Below are 20454 nucleotides of genomic sequence, written 5' to 3' on the forward strand. Positions count from 1 at the left end.
TTCCCCTTCTCCTTCCCCGCCCCACGGCCGCCGTACAGCTGCTGCGGGGTGTAGGACTCTCACTTGAAGGGCGACGCGCCGCCGCTACCCAGTTCAGCCGGTTGGGGTTCTTCTTGTTCCTGCTCTTCTTCGCCGCCTTCTCTTCCCCGCCCCGGAAGCACTCCTCCTCGTAGAATGTGCGTTTCTGTGGTGTGGCGGCGCCGGCGGTGGTGGTGGAGGAGGAGGAGGAGGAGGAGGGCGGAGCCTTGGTGGCGGGGACGTCACGCTTGGGCTTCCACTGGTTGGCGGCGCCGCTGATGGGCGTCGACTTCAGCTTGGCGGACATCTTGGTCTTGAAGACCACGGCCGGCCAGCAGGGCGTGGGTGGGGGTGGAGCTGGAGCCGGGCGTGGGGACCCTGGCGGAGGAGGGGCGGGTGTTGGCGTTCTGCTGCCGGTGGTGGTTCTTCTTCTTCTTGTAGTCGTGGTAGTGGCTGGTCCTCTGCCCCTTCTTCGGTGGTCCCGGGGCGGTGGGGGGGTTTGGGTGTGGTGCCGAGCAGGCCGGCTTCCTCAAGTTCTGGACGGGGGGGAATAGTAAATAAAATCACAACGTTATTCAGTGGCATTCTGAAACTAGTGGGGTCAGGGTGCTGTGTGTCAGAGGAGAAGAGAGAGACAGAGCTTACCTTTGACCTTCCACTTCACCCTGTGCTCCCTCTGGTTGAAGTTGACGGGAGTGTCGTAGTGATTGATGAAGGGCGTGCTGGGGTAGGTCCCATTACACATCCGACGCTGTGTACATGCCTGAGACACACACAAACACCTAATACTGATCTTGCAAAAAGGGCACACGCTCGCTATATTTTTTGATAATATTCATCTTTAGATCATAAATTTGATTCATTATTTGCTTTGGAGAAAATGAAGAAAGGGAGAGCAGGGTAAAGAGATAGAGGGAGGGACAAGAGGAGAGGATGCTGCGGTGCAAACTGAAGCGGCGACTCACGTGGCCAAAGTGGCCCTTTCTGGAGCAGTTGTAGTAGTAGGCGGGCGTCCTGCCCTGGTCCAGGGGAGAGAGACAGAGAGTAGGGGAGAGAGACAGAGAGCAGGGGAGAGAGAAGACGCACATGAATAATCACAAAAAAAAGGAAAGCCTATCAGAACGACACCACACTGCCTGTCAGAACACCCCTCCAGCGTCAGCGTGTTTAAAAGTGACATGTTATACCACTAGGTGTGAATGCGATTAGCCGTTGCAAGCAGTTTGAACAAGTGGGCGTGTCCACCTAGATGTGAGCTGGATAGATCAGTCTACCATCGTACATCTAGGTGCACACGGCCACTTGTGATTGTTAAAAAACGGCTCGTAAGGGCTAATCCCACTCCCACCTGGTGGTATAATATGTCACCTTTAAGAGCAGGATGCTGGGAGTCCCAAGGCAGGTTAGCCCTCTGCCGCTGTCACCCGATAGCCTCCATTAATATTTCACATCAATGACATCGTGTGACGAACATCTGCTTTCTGAAAAAAAGGCCTACTAGTAAACTAGGCCTAGGCTATTCACATGAAATAAAACAAAACATTGAGACCATTCCACAAAGCACACTGGGTAATAACAAATTCAACCCAATGGACTTGTGGTAAAACCACTTATGGTCTCCACAAGTAACTGTAAACTGTTGTAAATTGCAACTTACGTAACTTAGGGACTGTTGGTTATTTATCCCGGAGGGATTTGGACCTCTGATCACTTTATGCATAACCCCCCCGGCGATATAATTTTATTTTGACATGACCCTGCAATCGACCCTGCATGACCCCCCCCCCCCCCCCCCCGCGGACAATTCATCATCAACTCAATAAGTCACATAAGAAATATTGAGTGACATATATGAAAGGATAAATCTAGTGATATATTCTGTCAACAAATTCCATGAGAAGACAAAAACCAATAGATAATTGATCCTACTAACAAGTATTAGTTGTGTATCCAAATCCCGATGTGGCATAAACATGGACACAAAGCATTTTCATATATATTTTGGAGTTGCCCCTCTGTAGATCCTATTTCGACCAACATTCACAGCATCCTGGAAACTTTTCAACCAAATAAAATTCTAAATAAAAATAAATGAATGTTCACCCACCAACCCATGGCCCATTTATTGTGTGAGAGCAGAAGCCAGCATGTGAGTTCTCGGAGTAGATGCCCCGCAGCCCCCCTCTTTTCCCCTTTCCTGTAGCCTGTCGCTAAATAAAAACAGTCCTTGTTAGAGGGCCCCCCTTTATTTTCTATGGATTATCACATTGAAGAAACCCTTGGTGTCTAGAAGTCCTCTGGTCAGTATTCTACCCATAGAGATACCCACTGTAAGGTTCTATTTTTGTGTCTCTTGGGTTTTATTACTTGTAATTGCAATGTTTACTTGTGTCAGTTTTAAGCGGCTACAATTATTAGTTATTAAATTATTTATATCCATATTTATTATTATTTTACTACTGCATGAGACCATCATTACTGCCTTATGGATGCCCATGGAATAGGAATAAATTTGTCTTCAAGTACTTGGTCAACACACTACAGTCTTTGCAACAACTTCTACAAAAGTTTTAAAAACAAGTTTTCACTGCCATCTTTAGGTAGCAATAACTGAAAGAAGTACTCATTACATTTCCATGCATAATTTTCATACCTGGTATGCAGTTTTTGAAAGTCACCCTGCACTCTCCACACATATCCAGAGTGTACATTTTGTAAAAGTCTGCCCTGTATTGTGCCGAGAACATGGTCCAGTTTGCAACACCTGTTGCAACACCTGTTGTTACAACAATTTTGAGAATAAGATGATTTCTCAAATTGATTTAACATGGAAAACATGCAGTATACAACCAGTATAGCTACGACCGTTTTTGTAATCTTACTGTCAAGCCACAGAAAATGCACTTTTCTCTTAAAGTATTCCCTCTCCACCACTTCTCTGAAGCAGGAAGGCACCAGGGACAGGGTCAAGCTGGCACCACCATCTCCTTATATGTGGCATATCATGCTAGTAGATGAAGAAAGATGTCATTGTAGTTTCAATCCTAAAATCTGTACATTAACAATTTCATATTTAAATTGCTGACCTGAGTGAAGTCGAAGGTCCAGTCCAGTGCCATGTACAGTGCGTACTGTAATCCATATTATAAACAACGGTTAACATTCTTTTCATATGATAGAACAGTTGATACACAGTTGTTACTGTACATATAAACCATGTCAATGATCCGAGGTGCACAATCCCATCACTTACCATTAGCATGAACACGCCACAGTGCCAATGCCAGTCTCCATAGCAACTAAGCTTGGAGCAATCAAGACGTATCCTCTTAAATTTAGGCTTCAGGACCTGTAAAATATACAATTTTCAAGTAAAGGTTGAATCTGCATTGTACTACTGCAAATGTACATTACAGCTTCACTGTAATGGCTTTTTCATAACTTTTAAGTGAACATATGTGACAAAGCAGATTATTTTACATGACATAGATTACACTTCTCATGACAATGTGTGGCTGGAATTTAAAAACTAAAAGTAGATATACAATATTTGAAAAGTCTGTCATGTGACCAAATAATAAAATGGTGACATTCTTATAAAAAACTGACATGATGCCTGTTAAACTTACACCTAGTATTCAGTGTCCTGGTTTCCATACAGGAAAAAGGATGCAGTCTCTAGATGCTGCATCTACCTGCATCATTCGAATGACAACAGTAAGAGCTTGTAGTTTCAATGTGAAGATATTTTTAGATACGCAACCATAGTACAAGATACTGTCACTATGTAGAGGGTTAACAAACTTAAGCCATACACAACACATGCATAGAACTTACTGGCAGCGAGAGAAACGGGTCGACATTGAGAGGTCTCCAAGTGGGGATAACATCCACAGCATGAACATCCTTTCCCTGTAAATCACAGAACACCAGTTTAAATTATTTGGGTTTACATAAAATAAATAAGCACTATCAATGATAGTTGTACCTTGAAATGATACAAAAAATATCCATACACACCTTTTGCCTGGCAATCTTGATGACCAGTGATAAACAACAGTTGACGATCTGTAATAAAACAACAGAATGTTTTATGGATTGCAAAGACATTTTACTAAACAATTTTCAAATATTTGGGTGATTAAAAGTGTACTTACTGTTGCCTCCACTTCCAATCCCAGGGACAGGAAGTCCAGCCTTTTTAAAACTGTGGTGCCCACTTTACAAATCGCCTCGTCTGGTGATTTTGTGTCATCCAACACATCATCAAGCTTTAAAATGACAGTTTGTCAGTTAAGTACTTACTACTACAGTATATCATACTTGACAGCAAAAAACAAACGACAATAGAAAACCTCTTTAGAACTCAATTATATGAAGAAAATACTTCACTTTGTTTAATGTGGGCCATATTAGACCTATTAGAACTAAATCAAGAAAAATAAAAAAATAAATTTACCCATGTCAATTGCCCTTCGTCCATCTCATGCTCCGTTACTTCCCTTCTTGCACATATGTGGTATATGTGCTTCATTCCACAACAGTGTTGATTGCAAACCTCAAAACCTCCTGCAATATGGTCAGAGAAGCCCAATTTCAGAAATGACAGGAGCATAATAAGCAATGTGTGGAATTTGTACCATAGCATGTCTTTCCAGCAACTGACTTAGTAAATAATGTTACAAGTTGTACAACATTGTATTTTAGTGCATTAGATAGTGTAGTATTAGGTGCTACATTTTTGTACTGTGATGATCTCTGGATCATCACAGTACAAAAATGTAGCACCTAATACTACACTATCTAATGCACTAAAATACCTGTTGTGGTTGTAGCTGGAGCTTCCACTGCTATTGTTGCACTCATGCCAGAAGCTTCTACATTAATTGTAGAGGCTACGTTGACAGCAGGGGTCGGTGGTGGGATGATGGCAGCGGCCTGGTTCGTACCGGTGGTCGGTGGTGGGATGATGGCAGCGGCCTGGTTCGTACCGGTGGTCAGTGGTGGGATGATGGCAGCGGCCTGGTTCGCAGGGGGTGCCACGGATTGTGTCACAACAGAGGCTGCTGCAGTGTTTACAGACTGGGCAGCTGTGCAAGATGCAGCAGTGGCTGCTGATGCTGTCAGCAGGCAAAGGAAACAATTAAGATTATGACATTTGACATTCTAAACAGTACGTGTTAACCAAAACAAACAATTACTGCTAGGAATTTCCACACATTGGATTAATAAAGCCTTTTTATTGCAGGAGATGGCTTTACAAGACAATACCAGTTTGAAATCCGAATGTCACAACTATACTGTGCACATACATACCTAAAACCGTCTGCCCACTGGAGTTCAACTGGATTTGCAGTGCACTCCCCAATGTTTTCTTCATGTTCTCTTTTGTTTTGGCATTGCATCCGTTGTTGTAGTGGTGCAAAATGTTCTTCATTAAAAAAATATGGGACGATAGACTCATCATGTCTAAGAAGTGGTTGTTCTTCCTCAATCCACTGAAGAGCTGCTCGGCACACTGGCTATTGGCCCAGCCACCTAATTCAGGCACAAGCTCTACCTTGCGCAGAACATCCTTTGGGTCTTTGGTGTTCCTCATGAAAGCGGTCATAAAGAGCATAATGCTCTGATGACCCTGTAATAGGGTGGCCATTTTCATCAGGTACTGGCTTCTTTGTAGTTAGCCAAGGCAAGCTGACTTTCACTTTCTTTGCAGAGGCCAATCTGATGTTGTCATCAGTAGGATCCAGCAGTCTCCCCTCATGAGGGCTTAAGGGCGAGGACTATGGCTCTCTTATGTTTGTATGTATGTGTTGCCAGTCCCCTTGCAAAATCATACAAGGTCACATTGGGGAAATGCTTCATTGATAGCAGCAGATCAGCACAATCTCTTGGGCTCTCAGCTCTTAGGTTGAATTTAACTCCATAAACAACAGCACAAGGGCATGTGACCACAGCACATCCACCTGGTAAAAGAAAGTTATCGTACCCGCTATGAGTAACCATTATAGTGAAATGTAGTGAAGTCTGAAAGTTATTACTGATGCAAACACTTTTGAATATAAATCAACTCACCAGAAGCCCCCCAGACCTTTGCAAACACTTTGTCATATGCTGACCGGTTCTGCATTTCTTTGCGGAGCCTCATAATAAGGTCCATCCTGGAGCCCTTGGAGTCTATGCCACACCCCTTGCAGAGACTTCACACAGCTTCCACCTATGATGTTAAATAGCAAATATTACAGCCCTGATAGATTTAACAATGAGAAAAACCATACAAATACTCCACAGTGTGCAAATACCTTCAGTTTCAGAATCTCGTCAGTGAGCCGGTCCTCTGCAATTAAGAGGTCGGATTCTTCAACTGGGTTCCTTGGTGTGTGGATTTTGCAGTGTTCTGTGTTTGACACCACTCTGGAGCCTCTTGTGTGGGGACCAATCCATGGTGCCCAGTTATGGTAACTGGGCCGTACCACAAACAGATTCTGCTTGTAACCTGCAGGAACATTTCAGAAGAAGAGTACATAATATGTTACTCTCATTGCAGCACCTGTAGAATTTTCATTCATGTCACTCAAAACATATTTTGGATGTTGACAAATTATGGTTCTGGATGTAGTTCATACCAGTGGCGGCTGGTGGTTTTTTAAGTGAGGAAGGAAGGACTGCGCGCTTGGTTGCCATTGGCCTGCTTGCACTGTTTGTGGCATATGGTGGCATAAGAATGTGAGACTCAAATTGTTTCAGGGTGTTTTGGTGAACTACAAAATAGCAGGGAGGGATAATTATGTGAATAAAATTGATACAAAGCCACTAGTGGCAGCATTGTAATTTGAAAGCTGGTGGGCAGCATGTCTTGGACTACAAGGGCAGAAGGAAAGGATGCAAAGCCAATTAGTCAAATCAGGCCTACTCTTGATTTGTAAAACTAAATAAAAAAAATCTGCCCTCAATGACTGAAGCTATTGGTTGTAATTTGGTTCATCAAATGTTTATTTTCAGTTACAATTGTTGCACGAACATCCTTTCTACTAGGGCTGAACGATTAATTGCATTTGCGATAATATCACGATATGACATAACGAGATTTTCTAACCGCAAAGGCTGCGATTTGATTGGTCACGTGACTTGCGAGTGAGCCGAGCGGAGCAAAGCAGTGCAGGCAGGGAGAGACGCTGCGCTTTAACCTGCTGCACAATGGCCTCAGGCTTGTCAGAAGAGCGCACGGCTGAAAGTTTGGTACCAAAGAGGGGCGGCACATCAGTTGTGTGGAATTATTTTGGCTATAAAAAAGACAGTGCTGCGTAACTGTCCCGCATTTCGATCACAGCCTCGTCGGCTTGAAAAAAAAAACACCACAGCGCACCAAATCAGCCGGCCGAGACCTCGCTAAAGAGGTGGTCTCGGTTCGCTTGAGATGTGAAAGCGAACGCACCACGGTCCGATCCAGTTCTAAAAAGCATACGTCTCTTTGGACGTAACAGGCACCCGCTCAGCCGCGCGCATTATGGGAATTATTGTTTGATTAGCGGTAACAGCCAGGGACGTGCCCCAGTTGCCGAATTGTTGACCGGGGGGGGATCGCGGACGAGCGCTATTGTTGACGTGGGGGTTGGATCGCGGACGAGCGCTGTTGCGGGCGCGATTGTTAACGGGTAACGGGGGGGGGGGGGGGGGGTTGGATCGCGGACGAGTGCGATTGTTGAAGAACACTAGAGGGCACTTTTTAATACGAGGCAAAAAGGGAAGGGGCTCAAGCACCCCTAGGGCCCTATGTGTGCACGTGCCTGGTAACAGCACATTGTCGGACCGTCGGGTGAAAATGAGTCGTGGCTCAACATGGAGCAAAGAAGAGACGGAATGTCTATTGGATATTTGGGCAGACGCCCACATAGAACGTATGCTGGCAAACACACATAAAAATGCCGATGCATTTAACACATTGAGCACCAGGATGAGGGAGAAGGAGTTCGAAAATAAATCTGATGTTTATTATGAAACAGATAGATTTATTGCTTGTGTTCGTTGAAAAATACATGATATGAGGACCTTGAAAAAATAATCGCATATTAAATCGCAATCGCAATATTGAGGGGAAAAAAAAATCGCAATTAGATTATTTTCCAAAATCGTTCAGCCCTACTTTCTACAATATCAAACAAAACGGTCAGAGTAACAAACTAGTAAAAGAACAACAATAACATTATTTAACAACTATTTACATGGGCTGTAAGCCTAACATTGTTTGAGGTAAATGTGGATGTTGGTCATGGTTGAGGGACTTAATTTGTATATCAAGTCAATCCTCCTTGAGGTTTGTGTTGCGAAGATATCAGTGACCTGGTCATACCAAACTGGATCTTTTGTTTAGTGATTTCAGCATTTTCTTTTCAATCAAAATAATGGCCAAATTTGTTAACCTCTCCTGCCCCTGAACAGTCCACATTGGAGATTTGACATTATTCATGAGCAAACAGGGCCAGCAATACAGTCGATTGTTAGTAATGCTACCAGTGAGCCATGAGTACTTAGCAAACCATGTAGCACTCACAACATTGACTCTGCCATTACTTTTGGTGATCTCGATTTTGGGAATTGGTCTACCTTTTTCTTTGGTCGCTAACTTACCACTGTAACTCAATGAACGGAATGATTTGTTTAATGTGACGGTCCCCTGTCTAGTGTTGATGTTTGGATGTGATTAACCAATTATTGTTTTTCCTATGCGTCCTTGAGCATACCATCAACAGAGTACAGATTGGGAGCACCTGGTGCAGGCGCTCCTGAAAGGATAAAAACCCTGGCTCAACTCTGCTCTGGTCTCTCTCTGGCATTCGGCTGCATCTCCGCCAGCAGCAGCAGCAGCACATTTCTTTGTTTGGTTTCTGCTTTGATTTCGCTTTACAACATTTACACCTCATATTGCTCACACATCCACATTTACGTTACTGATGTTACTGACTGACACACTTCACATTGGTACTTTTAGCCTCAGTTATTTAAGTTAATATAATAAATTCACTCATTTTTTGCCATATTATCGTGTCCAGTGCCATATTTGTCATAGCCTAGGAGCCGGGTTATGACATTAATACAACATTCCATCGTTTCCATTTTGCACTTTATTTGCAAATGGTGATAATCTCGCTATCGTTCAGATGATTTCACTTGCTTTGTGTCTCTTAGACTGAGCTGCACTGCAGCGCGGGTTTGATCTCGTAACCGAGACAGCGTTGCCAGATTGGGCACATTTTCCGCCCAATGATTATTTTTCCAATCTAACGTGGTTAAAAGTAGACCTGTAAATCTGACCAATCTGGCAACACTGAGCCTAGCCAGGGCTCCTGCTTATTGGTTCATAGCGCAGTGCGTATGAACCAACCACCGCGTAGTTGGCGTGATTCGATCCCTTAGCTAGTCCCACCCATATATATAGTGGGTGGGACCATAGATATATAGAACATAATATATGTTCTATATATCTATGGTCCCACCCACTCGGAGGAGGACTTTCCTCCTCTCGCCCATTGACTCCCATGTAACTCACCGGCCGCCAGTACTATGAAGGTATTATTGTAGCAAAAGTCTTGAGCATGTGTACACTCAAGTCACAAGTCACAAATGTGTAACAGTAAAGTTGAAGTCGTAAATATTTATGTTGCATGTGTACACTAAAGTCACAAATGTGTAACAGTGAATTTGAAGTCATAAATCTTTTTTCTACCATTGGAAACACAAAATAGGGGCTACGAGTTCACAAGTCCTTTGTTACAGGTGCACAAATCCTATCTTGTGCATCACAACTTCAAAGAGTCATGCACTTGACACTTTTGCTACAATCATTGCAGCGCAGTTGGTGAAAAACACATTCGCACACCCGTGTTTCATAATCTGAGAACGTGCACAACATTTGTGCATTCGTAAACCCAAATGTGAACTAATGCATCAGAAGTTCCACATCTGTGAAATATTTCCTCACAAATAAAATGATATAGATCACTATGTTCATTGAGCATTTTAATGAGCGAGCACAAGTCCATCGATACAACTGCTTGAATCTGCTGCTACGAGTCTCAGCTGTTGTTTTTCCTGCGGGTACTGTTGCAACACGTCTAGGTGGTATATGTGTAGCAAAAGTGATTCGTATCCGTATGACGCAGAGCGTCCGTGGGCGGGACAAAATTGCAGCATAAACCAATGAAAGTTGCCGGCAGGGGGTGCAGGGAGTGCAAATGAGCTCATTAAAATGAACATAGCGATCTATATCATTTTATTTGTGAGGAACGGTTTACGAATGCACAAATGTGCACATTCTCAGATTATGAAACACGGGTGTGTGAATGTGTTTTGCACCAACTGCGCTGCAATGATTGTAGCAAAAGTGTGTGACTCTTTGAAGTTGTGATGCACAGGATAGGATTTGTGCACCTGTAACAAAGGACTTGTGAACTCGTAGCCCCTATTTTGTGTTTACAATGGTAGAAAAAAGATTTCCGACTTCAAATTTACTGTTTTAGTGTACACATGCAAAATAAATATTTCCGACTTCAAATTTACTGTTACACATTTGTGACTTTAGTGTACACATGCAACATAAATATTTCCGACTTCAACTTTACTGTTACACATTTGTGACTTTAGTGTACACATGCTCAAGACTTTTGCTCCCTTGCGTCTTTTAGTTGCGAGTGAAATGTTTATTTTGAGTGAAAGACGTGCGTTTGGGAAGAAGAAAATAAAGTATTGGTTAACCTTTGTGTCGTGTTCATTTCTCCGCCCTTATTTTGGTGCTCCCGGTCAAATTTGACCGGCCTGTTGTAATTGCTCTTACATTAACACACAAAAAAAAATTGATCATCACCAAATTTTATTTAACTCCCCTTTAAGCTGTAAACAATGTCTCAGAGTCATGGTTTACATGAATAACTGCAGTGAATATACAAAGAATAGACACAGAAACTGTGTGTGCGTGCGGTGGTGATGGTGGACCACAGGTGTTTCAAAAACCACTCAAAACCACTCAAACCACTCAAAATTCAATTCAATTCAGCAATTGTATATGTTCAAATTGTATATGTAGGAAATCGGTCAGATTTGACCCGAACACGAAAGAAAGGTTGAGGTCTGAGAGCGCAAATAAATGCCTCAAACTAGTGCTGTCATTTTAAAATAACAACGTTACGTTTCTTTTATTACTGTTATTTTTTAAGGCAATTAATTTGGATACTCTGCTATTTGGTTTCATTTACTTACTCAATACTTAACCTAAAATGACAGCCAGGGCATCAAAATGAACAAGAACATTTTTATGTGATTCCAAACATTTGAACAAGAGAGAAAGATGGCAAAAAGATACCTCAAAGAGCTTTTCAGAGAACTTCTCTTAAATGGCATGTGTAGCGGACGGAACCTACGTTCGCTTAGTAGGGGTAAATCACTCTTCCCTGAATGGCTGGAAATCAGAGGATCTAGGTCCCTAACCCCCAGGCCTATTAGTCTCGTGTCTACTCTGCCTGCTCAGTTGAAGTACAATAGCTTAGGCTTCAGAATTTAGACCTGTCACAGTGAAGACCTAAAGAATAGAATACCAGTAAGTAGCTGTGTGTGTGACTTACCCTGTATTCCCCCTAACTATTACACTTTAAGGACTGAGGGTGAGACGCCCCTACTTCAGAGAAGAAAAACTCCACAATAAAAGCAATAGTGTAAAAGTTGAAAAATGAGTGGTTATTTATTATACTAGTTTTCTTATGCTAAGTAAAATAGAAAAGTAAATGAAAAATATAAATAAACATATATATATATATATATATCAAATGTAAAGCATAGAGGAATAGCTTCCCTATCAACCTGTAACCACCATATAATGTTCAAAACCTTACATCAACATCCACTTCACCAGAGTGGCTCAATAACACTTTCACGGTTTGGCTTAACAACACTATCACTATTACACAACAGTAACAAGTATGTCAATTGTAACTTCAGAAACGGTTTTGCACCATACACATAATAACACTCAATAACAATATGTCCACTCTCGGTTCAATGTTCCTTTTGGTTCGGATTGTCCACGTTACGTGTGTGCCGACCGTTCACCAATTAGACATGTCCATCACGAGTGCGTTGCTGTCCGTTGAGAATGATAGCCATGTGTGGCAGCAGGGTAGCCTATTTACTCACCCACCGCACCGTGCATCAATGGAGGGAGAGGGAGAGAGCAGGAGCCACAGACACGTCCCGGTCTGTAGCAGTGAACTGGCTGGCTCTTCGTCCTCTGGCGTGACAAGCTTCCAACGTTGGCGACGGGCTAGTAATATAACTGAATAGTCAACACTTTGCACTACCTAGCGAGGACGGTCGCCTCGCACTACGCGAACTATACTTGTTAATAATACGACCCGATGAATCTTCAGCGCTGATGGCGTGGAGTCTTCCGCTCCTCCACACGCCACTCCAGCCGTAACTGTTCCGGAGCTCAGATTAAAACATGTCGCACACGCAATAACTAAGAGCTAAACTGTTATTCAACTGATCTATCATACCGAAATCTCCGTCAGCATGGGACCTCGCCGAGCGCCGCCATCTTCTTCGTTCTTCCTCACCAACTCTCTCAAGTCCCGCTCTCTCAAGTCTCTCAAGTCTCTCAAATCTTCGATCTTCCGATCCAACGCAGTCTCACTCCGACAACGTCAAATCCCGACTAGTGGCAAGGGCACTTTAGCGTCAGTCACTGACGGGAAAGGGACCCTTTGGCGCCTCCTGCAGACGGAGAAGGGATTCAATTCACTACAATGTAATGCCATCCCGTCGATGTTTGACGTTCAGACCGAGTGCTCCAGCAGCCCATTCACTCCTGTATTAACCCGACTACGGCTCTAGTAGACGTTGTGAGCGTCTTTCCTATTGGATAGGATTGGATTTATGTGAAAATGGCGGACATACTTTATAATAACATGGTTGCTATGACGGTTGCTATGGACGCTGAACCAGCAGCTCGCGTGTTTAAATCATGGCTATAAATGTTTGTCTTTGCTGATTATGTTATTTTATGTAACCGTGTAATGATGTTCTCTTATTAACGTGAAACCAGGACGTTTTGACGAGTTTTCAGTGAGACTGTTGATTCTCGCCCACCCATCTTGTATTTAATAAACCATTTTCGTTGCTTCGAGGAGGTCTGGTTGTCTCCGTATATAATAAATAAATAAATACATATATATAAAAATGAAATAATGGCCAGGTCGTGTAGTCGATGGCAACCACCATAGCGCCAGAATCCTGCGCAGCCTGCCCCATATTCTGTCGAAAATAATCTCCCGATTGAAATGCATTGGTTTAATTCACTCTGGTTTAAGTCACAGCCCATTCACTCCCGTATTAACCTGACTACGGCTCTAATATAAATAATATTGATTATTAAATTATTGCACAAGTTAAATTTGCTTTTCATGTGTGCAGTGTATCTGTGTAGCATACACTGAATCAATTAGGCCTACATGTTATTTAACAAGGAAGTCCAAGAGTTCAAGAATTGTAATTGTCACATACACATGCAGGATGTGTAGTGAAATGAAAAGTGGCAATGCCTACAGAAATTGTGCAGAAAAGGACAATATCAGAAAATGCAAGAAACATTATTTACAATACAAAATATGCAACAACAGTACAGTAGAATCAGGATGTAAGTATATATATATATAACCAGGATGTAAATATGTATAAGGTCTGAAAAATATGAAAAAGCAATAATAATGATTATTACTACTTAATACGTGACAAATTAGTCTATTTAAATAAAGGCTAGTCACCTCCCAAATAAAGTTGCGAAAGCACAGCGTGTTTGTTTTTGTTGTATTGCTCTTTACTTACCACTGCATTAATTTTGTTATTATACAGGCCAGAGGATAATCCACCAAAAATATATATTTTTAAATTTTATTCATGTAGCCTAGTTAAGAGAGAGAACGGTAAATAAACTTAACTAAGATTTTTACATCGGATAGCCAGTGGCGTTATTGTCATGACAACAGAGCAATAAAGTCAAGGTAAATCAACTCTTTCTACCAGTCAGACTCATCACAGGTCGCAACACTATATATAACCTTTAACATTCACCCAAAGTAACATATTAAGTAGCCTTAATCAAGTAAATAAGTTGATGAATATATAAATGAATCATTACATGCATACATGAATCACAGCGCTCTATAATAATTCCAGTGTTGGCGCCCATTGGCAATTTATTCACAATCAGTTGTGGGAAATTGGCAGAAATAGACTGTATAACAGTTATGAATTATGTTCATTATTTAGGCTATTTGTTTATTTATTTAGTTTGGCTCTCCTTAAATTAAATTCACGCTTCAAAACGCACGACTTTTACTTCTAAAGCGAGCTTTACTTTGAAGGCGAGCTGTCTCTGTTTCCGGCTCTCGATTTCATTGTTATAATAATAATAATAATAATAAATTTTATTTGTAAAGCACTTTTCATAAAGTTATCTCAAAGTGCTACAGAAACCAAAAAACAAAATAAACAAAAGACTAAGAGAAAAATCAGACACGATTAAAATCAGACACGATTAAAATCAGCAGAAGAAAGAATAGCTAAAGGAGGAGAAGAAAGTGCAGAAAGAGAATAAAAACATCTAGGAACGACCTAGGAAAGCCTGTTTGAATAGAAACGTTTTAAGCCCTTTTTTAAAGGCATCGACAGACTGGGGTTGTCGTAGGTGTTCAGGGAGGGAGTTCCAGATGTGGGGGGCAGTGGAGCAGAAGGCTCGGTCTCCCATGGTGCGGAGTCGTGTGCGGGGCTGATGGAGGAGGTTGGTACTTTGGGACCGGAGGTTACGGGTGGATGAGTGAGGGGTAAGGAGGTCTTTGAGGTATTGTGGGGCGTTGCTGTAGATGCAAAGGTGGGTGATGAGGGCGATTTTGTATTGGATTCTTGAGGTTATGGGAAGCCAGTGTAGGTTCTGAAGAATGGGGGTGATGTGGTCGTATTTGCGGGTTTTCATCAGAGTTCGGGCAGCACAGTTCTGAATGAATTGAAGTTTCTGAAGGTGTTTGTTGGGTATATCAAATATATATTGTAAAAATAATAATATAAATGTAAATAATATATATTGCAAATATATATTGTAATATATTGTTCAAATATCATTGTACAACTTGGATAATGAAACAAGCTGACGCTTTGGCGCGCTGAATTGCATTGCACGTCTCGGACAATGAAATTAGGCAATACCCCCTAAACTGGCCTGTTTCATTATACAACGTGAACAACTGTAAATGAATTATACTTCGTACACGGACCGGGACCCCCCACTCTGCGTTTCTTCCCAAGATTTCTCCCTTGCTGATTAAGGGAGTTTTTTCTTGCCGGTGTGGGGGCTTGGGTCAGGGCTATACAAATAAAATTGAATTGAATTGAATTGAATTGAAGACTTTGTCTCGATCCCTCCACATTGCAATCTTTACCACCTGTCTTATGGGTGGAAATTGATTGTATCCCAGGTTTTAATGATTGATACAGTTGATAGGAGGCTTACTGTTCCTAAGAAAACTCAAATAAGCAATCCGATTGACAAACATTATGAATCATCATTGGTGTTTATTTGTTGTCTGCAATGAAAAAGCAAGGCTATATTAGTTTTTTATATGAGACTTGGTTATATTTGTATTTGTGTTGTTTTGGCCCCAATGTATAGAGGCAGAAACTAGTCAGAACTGGTGTTCACATTACTAATGTGTGGTCCAATGTACTAAGTACTAATGTCAGCTTTAATATCATGTGCTCTAATGAGGTAATATAATTAACTAGAAAATGCGGTGAGTGCTGTAGTGCAAGGTGATGGTGAACATATGTTTTAATAAAGCCACATAGTTTAAGACATAAAAAAATGTTAAATGGCTTAAATCAAGTGAAGGGATTTGAACAGATTTTCACAAAAGTCTAAACAATGTAAACATGCACACCATTTAAAAAAAATGTAATGGTTGGAAACAAATAAAGTGACAGCTGAATGAACCAGCAAAGCGCTGCTAAAAATGCAGAAATGTAAAATTAATTGAACTGAAGAATCTGAAAGGTCAAATGTATTGTCCTGCACTGCTGAAAAACCTGAAAGGTCAAATGTATTGCAGTGCACTGCTGAAAAACCTGGAAGCTGAAATCAAAAACTGACTGACGCTGAATTGCATTACCTGAAGAAGCAAAGTGCTGAAATACATTGTTACAAAAGCTGGAATCTAAAATGTAACACTTTCAAAGCCGGAAGATAGTAGTAGTAGTAGTAGTGGTACTAGCTGTAGTAGTAGTAGTAGTAATGGTAGTAGTAGTAGTAGTAGCTGAAGTAGTAGTAGTAGTAGTAGTAGTAGTAGTATCTGAAGTAGTAGTAGTAGTAGTAGCTGAAGTAGAAGTAGTAGTAGTAGTAGAAGTAGTAGTAGTCGCTGAAGTAGTAGTAGTAGCTGAAGTAGTGCTTGTAGTGTGTGTGTGTGTGTGTGTGTGTGTGTGTGTGTGTGTGTGTGTGTGTGTGTGTGTGTGTGTGCGTGTGCGTGTGCATGTGTGGGTGTGTTTGCAAAGATGTGGAGGTGTGTTTACTAGCCTATTTTTGCATACTGTTTTTGCCTTAATCGTCTGTTGTGACTGTCTAGAAGCTATGCTTGTAAACAAACACATTTTGAATGGCTAATAGCTTGATAGCTTGATTTGTCTAGTCATGCCCAATTAGCCAATAGCTATTGTCAAATCATTGGCACTTTACTACCGCAATCATTTCAATATAATTGAATATAAGTAGAGATGCAATTATAGTAGCGGGGATAAAGTAATAAAATCTTAACATTACATGACATGAACATTATCAAAGGCATGGTGATACATAAGTCTTTGTGTTTGGTTTGCTGTTGAATAGGGATGTGTATTTAGTTTTTTTTCGTCATGTCTAATGGGATTGTGTTGTGAATTGGGAATTAAAAGCAGGTGGCTTGCACATTTGGCCATTCGTACATGTTCTTCATAACATTGAAAGCCCTACTTAAAAAACGTAACATAACTAACAAACTTGCCTGATTATAATTTATTATAGGTTGTTATGTATGTATGTTATTTTATGTATTAGCACTAAGTTCTGCTGCTGTTGACCTCAAACCCTCCATATATGTGCCTATATATACTATGTATTATATAATATACTATGTATTGCATATAAAGGACTAATGAAAAGGAAAGCAAAAGGTTTTTTTTGCCTCTACACTAAGACACACATGAGTTGAAATATATAAAATGTATTGTGAGTTGTATTTCTGTATGCAAAACAGAAACAAAGATACATGTAATATAATAAATTATATATTATGATATAGATATAATATAATGAATGCAATTGCAATACAATTATTGTTTTTAATATTGTTGTGGATTAGCTGTTGTCAGTCAACAGCCAATTTAGAACATTGGAAGCACATTCCTCAAATTGAAACATATGTTGTGCTCTATGACATCACAGCTCTATGACATCACAGCTACAATTTAGAACTAAACCTTTTTCAGTTACTATTGTCAAATGACATGTTTGGCAGAAGCACTTATATACCTTGACGAGTGACATTGCTTTGCAATATTCAGAGAGAAATATAAGTACTACTACTGCTAATATAAGTATGACTTGACCCACTTCCGCATCATGGCCGAGCAACAACCTGAGCGGGCCTATCAGCCCCTGGTGCGAGCTCAGCCGGAAACCTCAGAAACCACTCCCTCTTTGACCATCAAGGAGGGTGGAGTGAGGCAGAGGAAGAGGAGAAGAGAGGATCCGGAGGAAGGCCCAATCCCCTCCAAGAGGTTGAGGACCAGCTACGGGCAGCGGGCCACTCAGCCTCTGGTCCGAGCTCAGCCGGACACAGCCTCCACATTCTGTTGTTTCAGGGAAACAACAGAAACCACTCCCTCTTTGACCATCAAGGAGAGTGGAGTGAGGCAGAAGAAGAGGAGAAGAGAGGATCCAGAGGAAGGCCCAACCCCTTCCAAGAGGTTGAGGACCAGCTACGGGCAGCAGGCCACTCAGCCCCTGGTGCGAACTCAGCCGGAAACCTCAGCAACCTCTCCCTCTTTGACCATCAAGCCTCTTTCAGAGGAGGGTGGAGTGAGGCAGAGGTTGAAGTTGATCAGCACAGGACAACAACCTCCCCATGTGGAGGCTACTGGGAAGGCAGAGGACTCTTCGTCCGGATCCTGGCACAGTCTCACCACCTCCAGCTCCTACTTAAGTGATGAGAGCTCCTACCATATCTCCTCCTCCTCCAAGACCTGCCTGACTACCTACAGCACAGGTCAGACAGATGGATGGTTAGATATGAATGGATGAACGGAAGGATGGATAGATAAATAGACTGAATAATTGTTTGTGTTGTTTCAGCCGACTTTGAAGCTCTGTACAAGGAGCTGGAGCAGCTGGGACAAGGAGGATTCGGAAGTGTGTTTGCTGGCTACCGGAAAGAAGATCGTCTGCCTGTAAGAGTTACACCACAAAACCACACTCGATGTGTAAGCACTTGTCTCTGATTCTCAGTGTCTGATTCACTCCATCCTCTGTTAAACACTAAAGCAGTGAGCTTGTGTCTTTGTTGCTTAGGTTGCTATAAAGCACATCCCCATGCCCATGGTCCAAATGACACAGGTGGTGAGTAACTTTAATCATGTTACCACAGTAATATTATGACCACACTTATGATGGCGATCACATGCACATGTTAAATCAATTAACCTGTTCCCTGGTCTTCCGTAATCCTGGTCTTGACTCTATAGCCAAGACAACCTGGGTTTGAATGTTACAGGACTAGCTCACTCTATATACCCTCTGTGTTTCAGACTGTTGAAGGCCAGCTGACGGACTTCCCGCTGGAAGTGTCTTTGATGCTGAGGGCCGCCGAAGATCAGCAGGACCCTGAGAGCCCCGGTACAGTTGTCATCCTGCTAGACTGGTTCCAACTGGACCAGGAGCTGATCCTGGTGCAGGAGAGACCCAAAGCCTCCGTCAATCTCCTCACCTACATGAGGAACAAGGGGAGTGAGCTGCAGGAGCAGGACGCAAAGGTGTGTGGGGGTCAGCCTGAACGGGGGTTCAGTTCAGCCTTCATGGGTCTCCAGGGAGGGGACCGGGACAACCAACATGATAAATATATCCAAATAGTAGTGTGTTCATGGTGTATTGACCTCGGTTCAGAAGGCTGATGACTTGTCAGTGTGTGTGTGTGTGTGTGTGTGTGTGTGTGTGTGTGTGTGTGTGTGTGTGTGTGTGTGTGTGTGTGTGTGTGTGTGTGTGTGTGTGCGTGCGTGCGTGCGTGCGTGCGTGCGTGCGTGCGTGCGTGTGCTCTCTCTCTGTGTCAGATCATTCTGCACCAAGTGGTGGAAGGAATCCAAGGGCTCCACTCCAGAGGCGTGCTGCACCGCGACATCAAGCCTGAAAACCTCCTGGTGGAGACAGGCTCCGAGACGCCCCGCGTCCGGATCATAGACCTGGGATGCGGCTGCCGCCACAATGACGGGCTGTATTCAGAAATCAAAGGTGAGCTTTTTTAAATTCATACTTGCTCTGGCTATAAAATGTGGTTTGACTCGCCACCGTAGTGACATCTGGGGTCTTTTGAGGGTTTGAAGAGAGAGAGAGAGCAGAAAAGAGTAGAAGAGAGCAGGCTTTTGAAAAGAAAAAAAAATATATATATATATATATATATATACAGTATATCCCCTCAAAGAGATCACACAAAGTAGATCCCATATGAACTGAAACAATTTATTCAGAATAATCACAAACTATGCTCACATGGTTCAATGAGGTGTGTAGTGCTAAAGTCTAGTGTGTGCTGCATGGATGAGGTTCAGTGTGCTGCGGGGATGAGGAGAGGAGCGGAGAGACAAACCCTTGAAGACGTCGGACCTATGTCGGCCTCATTAACCTGACGGGCCCATCCACTGGAGCCGTGTCCTCTGTGGTGGGTCCCCTGTGTGGAGGGCCCCTGTGTGGTGGGGCCCCTGTGAGGTGGGCCCCTGTGTGGTGGCTCCCCTGTGTGGTGGGTCCACTGTGTAGTGGGCCCCTGTGTGGTGGGGCCCCTGTGTTGTCCAAGCCCTGGGAGCTGGGTGGTGACGTTATACCCTGTTGTGTTCCAGGCACCGCCACGTACATCCCTCCAGAATGGTTCACGATAAAGTCCTACAGAGCCGACCCACTGACGGTGTGGCAGCTGGGAGTGCTGCTCTATGAAATGCTCACGGGAAAGGTCCCTTACCGGACCCAGGGGGAAATCATCTGGAAAATGCTTCCACACATCAAGAGTGAAATATCACCAAGTGAGGCACACACACACACACACACACACACACACACACACACACACACACACACACACACACACACACACACACACACACACA

General features: G+C 42.6%; 1 long non-coding RNA gene across 1 annotated transcript; it reads right to left on the reverse strand.

Annotated features, from left to right (window-relative positions):
* Positions 1–449: 449 nt before the first annotated feature.
* On the reverse strand, positions 450–2788 carry LOC311338823. The gene is made up of 3 exons (XR_014633179.1): positions 2672–2788; positions 664–1037; positions 450–554 (listed from the first exon to the last, which is right to left on the reverse strand). It is a non-coding gene; the product is annotated as an uncharacterized lncRNA (long non-coding RNA).
* Between the last annotated feature and the right edge of the window lie 17666 nt (positions 2789–20454).

The sequence above is a fragment of the Micromesistius poutassou genome (assembly GCF_964030765.1).
Source record: "Micromesistius poutassou genome assembly, chromosome: 2".
Taxonomy (NCBI): Eukaryota; Metazoa; Chordata; class Actinopteri; order Gadiformes; family Gadidae; genus Micromesistius; species Micromesistius poutassou.